Source organism: Myxocyprinus asiaticus, chromosome 31, assembly GCF_019703515.2.
Source record: "Myxocyprinus asiaticus isolate MX2 ecotype Aquarium Trade chromosome 31, UBuf_Myxa_2, whole genome shotgun sequence".
Lineage (NCBI taxonomy): Eukaryota > Metazoa > Chordata > Actinopteri > Cypriniformes > Catostomidae > Myxocyprinus > Myxocyprinus asiaticus.
Window position 1 is genome coordinate 3,695,614 of NC_059374.1, and position 15,017 is coordinate 3,710,630.

General features: G+C 40.6%; 1 pseudogene; it reads left to right on the plus strand.

The window, feature by feature from the left end:
* Positions 1 to 5,246: 5,246 nt before the first annotated feature.
* LOC127421793 (uncharacterized) lies at positions 5,247 to 9,545 on the plus strand (annotated as a pseudogene).
* Positions 9,546 to 15,017: the final 5,472 nt, after the last annotated feature.

Below are 15,017 nucleotides of genomic sequence, written 5' to 3' on the forward strand. Positions count from 1 at the left end.
AGAAGGTCAACTGAAGTTGCTCTGGCTCTTAGTCCGCTACAGATACCCATGCTGCAAAGGCTGAAATGGAGAAACCTCTAACTGCACTTGGCATGAATGAATGCCAGACTATGACCCCGCAAGGACTTTAAGGCCAATGCCAAAGAACTTTCGGCTTCAGACAACATCTGAACTCTCTCACAAAAGCTGAAATCTACACCTGAATCACCACAGTGTGATAAATTGCAAATCACCTTGCTGCCCTCTCTTCTCTCTCTCCCCCATCTCCCCTTAAACAGCTCAGGACCAATACAAAGACAAATATAAATATAAAAATATAACAAATACCATGAAAAAAATGCAACTATGTGTTTGATATAATTTAAGAGGTCTCTGTGCGACTGGTATAATGGTCTCTTTCCCATGTTGGTAAAACTAATTGTGACATAGTTATAAGGTCTTTGCAGGTCAAGGAGGGGGATAGGCCTCCAGAATTATGCAGTATTTGGCAATTTAAAATGATCTCCTGTAGGTTAATAATGTTAAACCCCAGGAAGTCAGGAACCCATTCACCCCCAAATTTTCATTGTGTACCAAATGGTATTATCCTTTTGAACAATGTTTTCTGTCTGGATATTTAAGGAAGGTTGGCAAGGAACTTGGGGAGTCTGTAGTCAGATATCCCATGCTTGTCGCTACGTGTCATTTTCTATTGCCAGGTATGTTTCTTTGACTTGTCTTTTATTTTTAGGAATGATTGTTTATTCTGATCATGTGTGAAATTGGCTTTGATTGATTTTGTAACTTATGCTTTAAATCCTACCTGGCAAATACATTGTTTGATTTATTTGGTATTCATCCGAAATCATTTCACCGGTAGATTCGAGGGACACCTTTTGTTACCGCAAACTTAAGCTCAAGCAATGATCATTATCCTGGACATATGAATAGGAGAAAACCACGTAAGACAACCAGTCACTGCTTATCACTGTTTTAGCAAGTTGTATGAAACATGACTAAATAAGTCTATCATCTGGTTATGAGCAAGCAGTAGGCGGCCGAACCAGATGATATTAGTAAACCCTGCAGCCGCTGACTATGAATCGTCCTAACTTTCATTATCCTTTCATTCGGGTCCCGGTTGTGGCTCAGTCATATGCCAACCAATTAATTACATTGAATGGAACTGCCGATTTTGTGTCCGTGAGATCTGAGTAATCAATAACTTGAACTGATTTCTGATCATTCTTTAAATTAAATCTTTTTGATCTTAAATCTAAATTAGAGGTTCAATTTAAATTGGAGTCAGATTAATATAAAATTGGATTCAGATAATATTAATGTCAATTGATAAAGTGCAAATTAATAATAAGTGTTTTTGCTTCAGCACTCAGAAAAGACAGAACAACGCAGAATCCTTCAGCCATTTTACTGGAATCTGACATTGGACTAATAGTTTGGCCCTTTTACAGTAAAAAAATTGTTTACCACACAACAAAGCCAGCATCATGTCCATCTCCACAACAGACCCCATTCAACAAATCATTCAAAATCACAGCAGCATTTGGGCTAATCATGAACATGATTGTGGCCTCATCGACTTTGTGTGCATTGAAGGGGAGCCCCCTCCGTGCGCAAAAACAATACCGCATCAAACCAGAGGCAGAAGCTGCCGTTCATGAAATAGTGAAACAACTAGTTTGACGACGTAGTTCAACAACAAACTCTCCATGCCTCCCAGTACCAAAACAAAATGGCACCTTTGTATCGATTACCAACGTCTCAACAAGGTATTGCCCAAGGCTAAAGCCATAGTGGCAAACCAGTCAACTTTGCTTTCCCAAATTTCAACAAAAGTGTCATGGTTTACTGTACTCGACATTAAAAACAGCTTTTGGACAATTAAAGTGAGAAATTAGTGGAAATTAGCCTTTACTGTCAACCAAATACAGTACACCTGGGAACGAATGCCACAAGGTCTCCACAACAGTCCTGCCATTTTTCACAGGGTGGTGGAAGACGCTCAACCCGCAGTTAGGTGCAGGCAATGTAATCCACTATGTCGACGACATACTTATTTCAACAATGGGGTCAATTGATGAACATTTGCAACTTAAAAACAGTAAAAATAGCTTTAAACTGAACAAAGAGAGAGCTCAAATCATGCAGAGGGAAGTGCAATATTTGGGTTACACAATTACGCAAAGCCATTGCACGTTAACAGACAATAGGTGGAAATGCATAGCTGAAATACCCCGACCACACACACACTGCTGTTCCTAGAACTTATTGTAATGCATTAACTATTTAAGAGATTTTATTCCTGATTTCGCAAACACCACTGCACCGTTGTACTCACTCTTAAAAGGAAAATCAAAACCTTCCGATGTTCTTGAATGGACAGGAGAACATGAACAAGCCTTTACGAGCCTGAAACAAAACTTGTGCACCGCGCCCGCTCTGGGTTTGCCCAACTCATCAAAATCATTCCATATGCAAGCAGACGCTCATGAAAATACATTAAGAGATCATGGGTGGAAATTGCCTACTACAGTCAAAAGAAATCCCCTGTCGAACAGGGATTTGACCCATCCTCACAGCATGTGCTGGTGGTTCATTGGATGCTAACCACAACAGAATCTATTGTGGGTTTTCAACCTGTTGTTGTACATACAATGCACACACTGGTACAAATGCTGCTGCAGGGCCGAATCAAAGGAGTATCATCACAACGATTAGCAAGATGGTTAGCAGATATACAAGCACACGGTGTTACTATGGTTACCACACGAATTTTACGGCACCTATTGGGGGATGTGGAGGGTCACACACACACATGAAGCAAAACCAGAATCACAGGGTCCGGTTCATGACCAAAAACTCCCAAGCCAGACTCAAGTGTACATTGATGGCTCCCAGTACTGGCAAGATGGTCAGTTCTACACAGGATGTGCAGTGCAGATGCTGACCAGCTACTAATCAAATTACCCACAAACATGTGTTCTGATGAGTTCTGCCTCTTGTGCGTACATCACGAACCGCTGTGTGTTTACTGATAGCCAATATGCATTCGGTGTAGCGCATGATTTCATGGCTCAGTGGCAATTACGCAAGTTTCTTACATCTGCTGGAACGCCTATAAAATATTTCAATATAGTCACCTCAATCTGGCAAGCGATCAAAGTACATGCTTCCTCGATCTCGGTCTTTAAAGTGCGTGCACACATTATGCTCATCTGGGTTTTTGTTAAACAAAATAACAACATTGTTGACAAACTGGCCAAACTAGCAGCCATAAAAGGGGATGAATGGCAGGCCGACACGCTAATTACACCTGCTGTGAGTGCGGTTCAGGCCACTCCAAATCGACCTAAAACAGTATCAACAGGAACTGTGGACCTCTAATGGAGACCTTGCACCGCAATTAAAGCAAAATCAATTAGTCAATGTCACAGAGGGCATGATTTTAAGGGATGGAAAATACGTCATTCCAGTGGCCCTCCAGAAACCAGTGATAAAGCTATACCATGATTATGCACACGTATCAGCTCCCAAAACACAATAGCTGATACAAAAGAATTTCTGGTGGCCAGGAATGGCATCAGACATTGAAAGATGGTGTGATACATGCATCATATACTCCACCATCAACCAAGGTAGACCTGGACGAACAAAGCTGTGTAGACCAGATCCGCCAAATGGACCTTGGGAATTATTACAATTAGATTTCATTGGTCCACTACCCAGTGCCAAAGGTATCGCTATTGCATGGTGATAATTGATAAATTCTCCAAATGGGTTGAAGCAATTCCTACTCACAATAACAGCACAAACACAGTGGCACGAGTGATAGTGAACCAAATCCTCCCACACTAGGGAGCGCCAACCCAAATCGAATCCGATCAATGAACACACTTCACTGGACAGATAATGAAACGTGCAAAATGCTGAAAATCAAGCAAAAGTTACACGTTCCATACGGACCACAAAGCTCTGGAATGGTTGAGCGTGTGAATCGCACCATCAAAGAGAACATCTCAAAACCGATAGCACAGCATCAAAACAGGTGGACTGACGCATTACCCACAGTCTTCTGACAGTCTTGCGAGCAACCCCATCCAAAGCCACGGGCATCAGCCCATTCGAGCTGATGACTGCACGAGTCATGAAGCTCCCCATAGACCCAGAAATCACCCCAGCAGACCTGGGGCCTCTCATGCTCGCAACTCAACAGACTGTGTTAAAACAATAGCAAGAAATGTTGAAAGTGCTCTATACACAAGCCACCTTGAATCAAACACAGTCAGACCTGATTAATGATGCACAGTCTAATCCCACCTCTGAAGTCAATTTTACTGAAGGTGACATGATAATGGTGTGTGTCTTTGTAAAGCAAGGTGCATTTACACCCCGGTGGCATGGACCATACGAATACAACAGCTGTGTGGCCACAACCGTAAAGGGGAAATTAAGATGGTACCACATGTCCCAATGTAAATTGTTCAAAGGCCTACGAAAAGACTGTTTTCTCTTTCTCTGTCTCAGGACCACCACGGCGATTCCATGGAGACCGGACACGAGACAGGTATCCAGGTCCACCTGCATCAAGCTGGGCCAAAGTGTATTGCTCACACACACACTGAAATGTGGGAGATTCCCACACCTCAAATTACCATTACACCAATAGAAATAGTAACATGGCCTCCCAGTGTAGCACCGGAATCAAATTGTGCACCATAAATCTGTTGTAAATTAGGTTCCACCTATCTCCTGACCATGAACATAACACACACCATCCTAACACAACATCACTGCCTGGTATCAACTAAAAGAATATCCAGGGGCTAAAGGTGGGATGCACACTCTCTATGAAAAGAACAATGACGGCATAGACCCTAAAATGTTATTTTGTCAACAATTTGGAACCTGCCACATATAGGTGCACCCACACAGAAACACAAAACACCACACACATAAGCTACACAGAACACCAATTCAACTTAACACTATACACACCTTATGACAGCAAGTCAGAAGCCTTTGTTTGCGTTTTCCCACACAATATGTTCCTTCCTTTCGGCTGGTCCAAACATAGCATGGACAATTTCACTAACCCACACAATTGCTCATGGACTGTTAGTAATTGCTTCAATTTAACTACCTGTGGGTATAGCAAACCAAAGCAATGCCCGAAGAAATACCCCATTCCTCCTGGTGGACTTAAGGGAAATGTCAACAAAACCCTACTACATGATGTCAATTTGGTCATGACTCATGTGACCTACATTTCAAATATCTTATCTGCTTATGTAAAACATTGCAATGATGATGAAAAAATGTATGCATGGCTACAGGCACGAATCGATGATTTAATCCGATTATAAAAGCAGACATGCCGTCCAAATACCACCTGTACGTTCTAAACGGGACCTGCTTGGAAATATAGCAGGCCTTTTTGGCTCAGTTATTTCCATAGCCAACACCTACAAGATAAACAGTCAATCACAATTTTCAACATGGTTGGCTAACCAGGTGGCCACCGGTTTCCAACACATCACAAATAGCAATGATAAATCATAAAATTGGTCAGATCCTAGGCGCAGGCACTTCTACTGATCAGTCACACATTGTTCAATCAGACCCGTACCATCGAACGTGACTTAGCCTGCAGATCATATGCACAAGATTTATTTACTGCTGCAAGACAAGAAATTTTAGATCTCCGCCTGTACAAGACACCTAGGCATGTTCTAAATGATCCTAAAGAAATTTTAGGTCTGCACAGGTGGCTTGCATCAGAAAAAAAAAGTTATTATCCACTGTAATGATGAATACTGGTGATGAATGTTCTGGTTGCCTTGGATTCTTTGCCACCTTTCCTTTAATCCATCCAGATCAAGTTTTTCCAAATTCCACTACTATACACCCGATTGGCATGGTAATGAAAAATCAGATAGTAAAATGTGATCGCCTTACTGGATACATGACCTTGAAGGGTACTGAGACCTTGTTTACCAGTCGCACATGTTGTCATGAAACGCATAACTATGTTATTTGCACCTGTAACACATTACAACCTTTTTCTCCCAGTGACACTAAGCTCATAAATGTTCAGTCATTGCATGGCCATTCTGATGCAGTCCAGGTGTCACATACTCAGTGGTGTATCATCAATGAGATTAATTCCTTCACTTATGGAGGACTGACCTGTCCTGCCAATCACTCCTTTTGCTTGGAGGTAACAGAGGACTTTTCTAAGGGTCAGATAAAAATCCTAGGGAGGACACCACTGGACACTGAAATTTCCCCTTGGTGGGATGACACATTCTATGAGCACAGCGCACAAGCTGTGGTGGACACAATGGACTTGGCACAAAGAATCATCTTGCAGATGGAATATCACCTCACCCAGGCACAGATAGAAACAAACCTGGCCAAAAAGACTGCACAAATCCTTTCCAGTTCATCTACATGCTCAGCACTGTATGCCTACACATGGTGGAACTGGATATTTCGGGGATGTGCAATTGGCAGTGCCCTCATCTTCACCTTCACACTGTTCCAGTGTTGCTACTTCAGATGCCTCATCAGACCCTTACAGACATCGACAGACACAGCACTGGCTTTCAGTCCATTGCAAATGCACAAACTTCAGATAAAAAAAAAAAAAAAAAAACACACACAAAAAAAAAAACACAGACAAAAAAATAAAACACACACCCACACACACACAAAAATAAACACAAACTAAGAAACAATGACCCCACAGGGACTCTTCTGGAATTGTCCCCGGGGGCCAAGCAGAGGAAACTGTAAGGCTGGCTCCAGGATGTCTACGCCCAAAAGGCGCCATTTCCGGTAAAAGTCAAAGAAAAACTAAGCTATGAAAACTAGGTTTTCTGATCATACATGTTTGGTATCATTCAAGAGGTCTCAGTGCAACTGGTAAAAGTCTCATTCCCTTTCAGCAAAGTCAAATCACAAGTAAGATTTAAGAACTTAGTAAAATACTGTATTCTATCAAGGGCATGCCCCTCCCAGGTCTCTCACAGGAACCATATGCATGTATGTAGATTAGGTGTATTCTTTGTAAACATCAAACGACCTACTCAATTACAAGTTTAAAATGTCTACTTATAACCTCCTATATTGTAAACCAAATCCTGAATAACATCAAACACATCTGAAATAACAATAGAATCATTTGGTACTTAAGGAGACAGGGAATCTGTAGTCAGATCTCCTGCACAATTGCTGTGTGTAGTTCTCTCTACCAGGTATGCAATTCTTATTTCTTATGTTTTGATAAATGTTTGAATTTGACTTATTGTCTAATTGGAATTGATGAATGTATTATTTTACCTGGTAAATAAATTGTTACATCTGAGTTTATTCTGATTTACTCTGATGTAGGATTATCCATGAACAAAGCCCATCAAATGAACACAACACCACATTCCACAGATCAGAGAGATCCCCAACCGAGCCATTAGAGAGTCATAAAAACGAATCCATGGCACCTAAATTGCTGAAGGAGACCGTCTCTCCCAAGCCTGCTTAATCTCTAACTAGGGTTTGTAATGACAGAGCTGACCAATAAAGACCCTTCTTTGTTCCACAAACTTAAACCCTCTGTAAGACCAAATGGCCAAGTAACACCTTGTGACCTTAAGGCATAAATCCGCGGCCATATCGGGAAACGGAGACTCGTGAAGACAGTCCCAAGGCCTGAAATCAATATAGACCTAAAACAGTGACATTTCGTTTCTCCCCCGGGACACCTCCTCTCCACATCTGCACATTCCAAAGACATTCTCTCTTAGCTCAGCAGAGACCGCATGGATCCCACTCTCATGGTTTTAATAGACAACGGTCTTAAAATTGCTGCCAATAAGCTGTATTAATCACCAGTAGTTGCCTTAGATATATCATATGTATCATGTATGTTTTAAATAACCTGTGGAGTTCTTTCTGTGTGTTAAATCTTTATTACAGCTATATTCTTATACTTCCTATATTTGAGGTAGAAGTTTGTATGTTATTTGGTATCTTTTTGATGGGTGAATGATTTGTAGTATTTTGATACAAAGTAGATTTGTGTAGGATGCACCATATTTACAATATGAAAGTTGTTTTCTTAAAGGAGACATATTACATCTTGTAAAAAGGGCAATAATAGAAGTCTCACGTGTCCCCAGAATGTGTCTGTGAAGTTTCAGCTCAAAATACCCCACGGATCATTTATTATACCATGTTGTAAATGACTTTTTTTGGGTGGAATCAAAAACACGCCGTTTTCGTGTGTGTCTCTTTAAATGCAAATGAGCCTTTCCGGAAGAGGGCTGTGCCTTGGATACTACAGCAACAACAAATCAGAACCAATATGACTGACACCGTAAATACCAGAGTTCAGCCATATATGTATGAACCAGATTCGGACACTGATGAAGGAGAGACTCCGGCAGAAGTCACACCTGAGAGAATGATCCAGGACGTTTCTGAATGGTTAACTGATGAATTTATTTAATTGTTGTCGAGTTTTTCAACCATTTTGCAACAATGGATGAGCAACACAAAAATATACTGTAATGACTTTAGCTATGCGCTATAACGAGGCATGACATTTTTGGGGGGTTGTCTTGCATCATGCTCATTTAGAAATTGTTGTACAGGTGCTCATGTGGCAACTGTGACAAGATGCCTACAGAGCCATAGAATATATGCTGCATGGAGATAAAACAGGTATTATTTTCTTTAATTATATTTTCTGTAATCAGATTTCATTTATAACATACCATTGCCTACAATTGCTTAACATAGTTTATTATAATATAGGTTAGTAGATGGATACAACAGCTTGAGGAGACTCCCTCATGTTTGGTGGACCATCCTGGAATGGAGCCTGTTTGTTTAAATGTGTTCTCTCTACAGAACATTTATAGAGCTGACTATGGTCCCTTGCAACTACGTGGAATAGAACAGTAAGTGTCGCTGAATAGTGAGTTAAATTGCAATTTTTGTTTTCAGGTAATCTTACTTTGAAAGGCAATACTTTGCAATCTAGGCCTCATATTACCCTAGTTACATATATAACAACTTATAAATACTGAGTGAACACAGGGACCCCATACCTTTGTTAATTCCACCAAGAAATTCATGAGACATTTGCATAATCTACAATGTTTTTATTAAAGTCATTACAAGCGAATATGCAAATAAAATTACAAATTTGGCATGTGTAACATAATAAAGTGCTCAAAGACTCATTGATCATGTAATAAACACACTGTAGACACTTCTCCAAATCTAAGTTTACATATAGCTGTTTAAGGAATAGGAATGTCTTCTAAGACCACGTGTATAAATGTAAAAAAAAACAAAAAAACATTAGCCCTGTAATGACCATGTTCCTTTGTTTTAGTCGTTATAGGTTTCTGGCATATCGCAGCTTTGTGAGCTGGTGCTGGGTTTTCCTTGGACGGCGAATACGTGTGGTGCTGAGGATTTGCCGGGAGTTTCCAGATGCCCAGGGCAGCTATGTTAGTTTTAGAGCATCTGTTGATTAAATCTAGACACTGTGCTGGAGATTACCTCCTCTTTGTTTTTTGTAAATAGTTATGATTGACTGTTTTAACATAACTTGTAAGAAAAAGTGCAATGATAGAGTATACATTTCTATGATATTATATAAATAAACATAGAACCAACATTCTGTAAGTATAACCTGTCTTCACTGGTTTGACCCTGCATTCTCCTTTCCTCGCCTTTGGAAAATTCACTTTGAACAATGGATGACCTGCTGCTGATGTGGCTTGTGGACGACCAGCATTTTCATTGTAATGTAGTGCAGCGAGGTACAGTCTGCAAGCAAAGAAATAAATGTAACATATCATAATAGAAGTCTATACAAATGTGAAGTTAATTTTACAACAATTAATTTACCTGCACAACATTCCAAGAAATGGAAAGACCACGTTTTTAGGTGCAAAATGTAGGATGACACTGTGGAAAGCCTCCAAGGATGAAGTCTGGTGGTGAGGACTTATTCTTTTTTACAAGTGGAGAAAGTTCTGGCAAACAAGAGGATTTTGAAGGATGTTACCAAACTGAGTTCCTATAAATGTGGAAATGTGCTTTTAATCTAATACTTAGAACGTAAAGACTGGCATTTATAGTAAGAATTCAATGCAAAGTTATTATTTCTGTTTACAATTTTTGAAAAGTAATTTTTAGACAAAATACCAGCAGCCATCCATTTGCTCTTGTATCTGCTTTTCCGTGGTGTATGTAGACAAGCTGGAAAATTTGGGTCCTCATGGGTGTGCTTGTCCTGGACATGGTTCAGGATCGAGGTCCATTTAGCCACTCTTTCAGGCCCGGTGGTTGACGACGCGGCAGTCCAATATATGTGGTTTTTCATGCTACACAGCCATTTGCGTAATTCTTCAACTAGCAAATTTTATCAAGCTGCTTTGTAATTCCTAGAAATGTCAATTAAATACAAGCATGACAACACAGAAAATAACTGGACTAATGTTCAAAGGGTGGCCTGTGGAAATGACTACTAAGAATTTTACGTTTACTGGTATTGTGAATATAGAAACTTCCATTTTATAGTATTTTCACATTAACAAAACGTGCCAATGTGCTTAAGTTTATGATGGATAAAAAGGTAAATTACCTTTCTCTATGTGCCAGACTTCATAGAATTGGGTGATGTTACGGTCCTTGAGAAATTTCTATATTTGTGGATGATGGTCAGTGACGATGCAGTCAAGATTCACGGCACGAGCTTCCATCAAAGCCAGGCTCCTGTTTTAACCTTCCTTTTCCATGTGGTAGCTTCCTCCCACTTCGTTACTCTGTCAAAGAAATATAGTACAATGAAAATCTTTTAGGCAAACATGTAAAACTCAAGTGTTAAACCTTTTGAATACAAAAGTTTCTTCTCACCCACCTGGACCAGTTGTATGTCAACAACGGTGTTGGTCTCAAGGTCCATCATGGTATAACTGCCAAACTTGGCAGAGTGCCCTTTGAAAACAATGTTACATAATTCTTTATCATGCACTGTGCATCATTTTGTTACATGTGAGAAAAGTAAATCTGTATTCTACTTTATCATCTGCAAAACACCCCCAGACCCATACTAACTATGTACCTGGTAAGTCAGCCCTCATATCTCCACCAACGATGCTTGAGCCCTGAAAAAAAAAAATCTATAAGCAAAGTACAGATGAAGGTCGCAAAGAAGAAAGGTGTAGACAGAAAATTCTAAACCATCTGCACACTATAGAAACTTACGACATGTCTGTTGGCTCTGTCACAGTTGTTTCTGGCTCGGCAGGATCAAATGTGGAGTGCTCTTGAGCTATTACTATAGAAGATGTGCCCATGAGGGTATCATCACCCTCTTCCTCCTCCTCCAGGTCCATGCGAGGTCTCTTTGACGGCCTCTTAATTGGTGTGGAAGACATAAATGGTACACCTGCTTGGACACTGGCACATTAACAGTTTCTCATGCAGCTGGAGACAGTTGCCTGGACACCTGGAATGTAAAATGTAGTAATGTCTTAGTGTTATGTCACTACGATATCAACAGTGCCAACAGCAAATACATTATAGCTAGTGTGTATAAGAAAGATGATTAAACCCATCCACAAACCTGCACAGCTGTGGTGAGTCAGTCTGGCAACCAACATCCCTCGTGGTACAGATATGTTGTGCAGATGTGCTGGCCTTTGCAAGTAAATATTTCACTTTTAGTACAACCCTTATGTTCACAGAAAATGTACATAGTTTTCAAAAAGACAATCACCTTACTGTATTGTGCATAATAAATGTGCGGTTAAGAATTATACAGACAGTAAGCGTAAAAATAACGACATAGCTCTGGTCTCCGTGAATACAATCAGAGACAATGGTAACTTTAGCTGCATTAGCCATGGAATCAGCTAACAAGCACATTCGGAAAGACGATTTGCAAACATTCACAAAATATAAAATGCGATACTTACATCTTCAGGATATAAAGCTGGAACACGAACAGTTGGTACTGATCCATGCTTGAGAATAAAATTTTTGGAAAATCCTGCTTTATATTGACCCTCATTCACAAAGCAGTCTGGTGTAAAATGATTTGCACAAACATACACGAATTTTGGTATGTTTTGGGGCACATTTGCTTCAAAAACAAAACTTGTACTCCCGGCATCAGAGTCACTGAAGATGCAGTGGACATGAAGACTCTTATATTCACTTTTACAGCCAACAACAGAACACTTATGTTGCTTACCAAGCTGAGACATTATTCTTCTCACCGTAGCTGCTCCAGCACGGAAAAAAATGGCGGACTGTGTGTAGATCACTCAGGGGAGGATCTATGATAATAGGGTGCAGTCCGTCACCAGTCGTGGGCGAGGCCTGCTCTAACGTGACGTCACGTTAGAGCAGAAACGAAAACCAATCACTTTGAGACACTGTTTTAGACTAATAGAAATATAAGAAAGAGGAGTGGGTAGACTTTTAACATTGTAGGGTGGTTGTGTACACACACTGCCGACTCACATTTATGTTCAAACACCATGTAAAAGTGAATTTTGCATATTAGGTCCCCTTTAAAGCGTTTACTAAAACTCTTAAAAGTTTAGGCGCATGCGATCATGTGGATATTATGCTAATTACATGCAAGAACAGGAGAACGGGGTGTAGGACCCACCCAAGACAATATCTGATTGGGAGAAACACTTGTGGGGATGGACCGGATCAACATGGTTAAAACCCAATGACATTGAGTCCAAGTGGCTTTTGCTTTGCTTTTTGCTTTTGCTTGCTTTTCCACTCTTCCTGCTTGCACGCTCTGACCACCAAGAGCTCATTCCAAGACTCATCAACTCTTCCGTCTTCGCCTTCATTAAACCTCGCCGAAGAATAACTCCTCAAAGTCCTTGCTTCCAGCAGTTCCGAGACACGGTGAAAACTTCATTGCGCAGCAACGTGTAACCCGGCAGCGGCACACGAGGCTCCACCCTGCAAAGCCAACCATCCATTCACCACAGAGTGGTTTCCCTGAGAACTCAACATCGACTGACCGCCAGCCAATCAGCGCCGCTGAGATTCCCTCCAGCAAACTCCATCACGAAGGGAACACGCTCGCTCACAGGAGCAACCAAACGCAAGTACAACAGTCTCCTAACTCTTGCTGAACTGGTGCAAATCTTATTAAGCAAACGAACTAAGGTTGAATTGCTAGTATGATGATTCTCTCAGGGTGCAGTCTAAGAAATAGTGTCTAACGCTAGACATTTGGGACTCCATTCATCCTCCGTTAATATCACCATTTCCCTGCCACTGTACGAATGAATGTGTGTGTGTGTGTGTGTGTGTGTGTGTGTGTGTGTTTTCATTAGATTAGTTTGTGTATTAGATTAGTTCAATAAAGTCTTTTACATACATACAAGTGTCTTGTGTTGTGTGCTTACAAGTTACTGCCTTAAACTGTCGATTTTGTTACCTTGCTCGTAATCAGTGATCATAACTTTATGATATTATTACTGTTGGCCACGGGAATAATATTCTGTCCAGAATTGGTAAAATACTCTAATCTCAATTTATCGGTGGACGAATAGTTGATAAAGTGTTAAATATTAATTCTGAATCATTTACCTATTAATTCAGTTCTAATTCACTGTAATTCAATCACCTTTGAGTTATATTGATCTGAAATTCCCTTACATACATTGGTGGAGAATGCAGGCAGTTTAAACTAAATTGTAAGCACAAAAGTCATTTTGTGATTGTATCTTTTCTATTGGTCCAGACGATAGATTAGAGACAGGAAAACGAGTCTTTTGTGTTGATGTGTAACATCACGAGTGCATAACAGGGCGTCGTATGAATGAATGGAAATCTGTAACTCGAGTTGTTTGTTTGTGTTTTGTTGCTGTTGTCGAAACTGCAGTAAGCAAATTTAAAATTGCCTGTTGAGACGAAAGAATGTCGCCTTACAGCGCACCAGGATAGAAGTGAGAGAGTCCCTCACTTTCTTCTTATAGGCCTTGATGTATAGCTAGATTGATTAAGTGCGTGTTCCAGTGTTAAATCAATGAAGCTGTCTCCCTGGGTTGACCATTAGTGTAGTTAACTAATGCTTACCTGTTTGTATCGGCTCACTTGGTGAAGTTAAGATACCATACTCGTGACACACTGCGTGTGTCCAAGATTTGAATGGGAGTATTTTGAAAATCTTGATCAAGTAAATTTGGACAGTAAATCCTGCATGCTGTGTTGCATGTCCAGATAAACTGACACGAAGAATTCAGATCCGCTGAGATCACAATAATGTTATTGTATTAACTGCAGTGAATCTGCCACTCAAGATAAATTTTGCCTCACTCTCAACGAGCTGAGATTATTAAGCGCCATATCGTAAATACGAGTAGCGCCCATTGTTTGTGCAAGGCTGAAATGCGCCGCCATTTCATGTAATGTATTTCAATGTAGGGCCTTGTCCCACTCAAAATGGCAGCTGAGACCGCATGCTCCTTTGTTCTATGATCAAAGGGGAGACATTGAACTCAGTTTCCCAGGATCCTTCACAATTTCACACCTGGATGGGAAGTCCCGCCCATGGACCCAGTCGCAAACGCCATTGGTCGAAAGCGGCCTACAACCGATGACCTCATCTTGTCAGTAAAACAAAGCGGACAGATGTAGTTCACTCTCTCTGTGCTATGCACAGGCTGGCTGTTAAGGGACATCTGTATCATGCACATACTGGAGTTTTCCCTCCTTTTTGGACTAAGAACAAAGAGACCACATTTTTCCTAACCTCACCATTTGGCCATGGTAGAGTAAGATTAACTTAGCTTTGTTCAAGTCTACTAGTATACTTATAATAACTTGTTCAGCTTTACTGCAAGACAACAGTGAATTTATTTTGAAAAATGAAAAGGCGACCAGCTTCCCTACTCCCTCTTTTTCTGTCAACATTGACTACCTCCTGCATTCTTCTCCACCACTGGATCCGAGGAATAAAG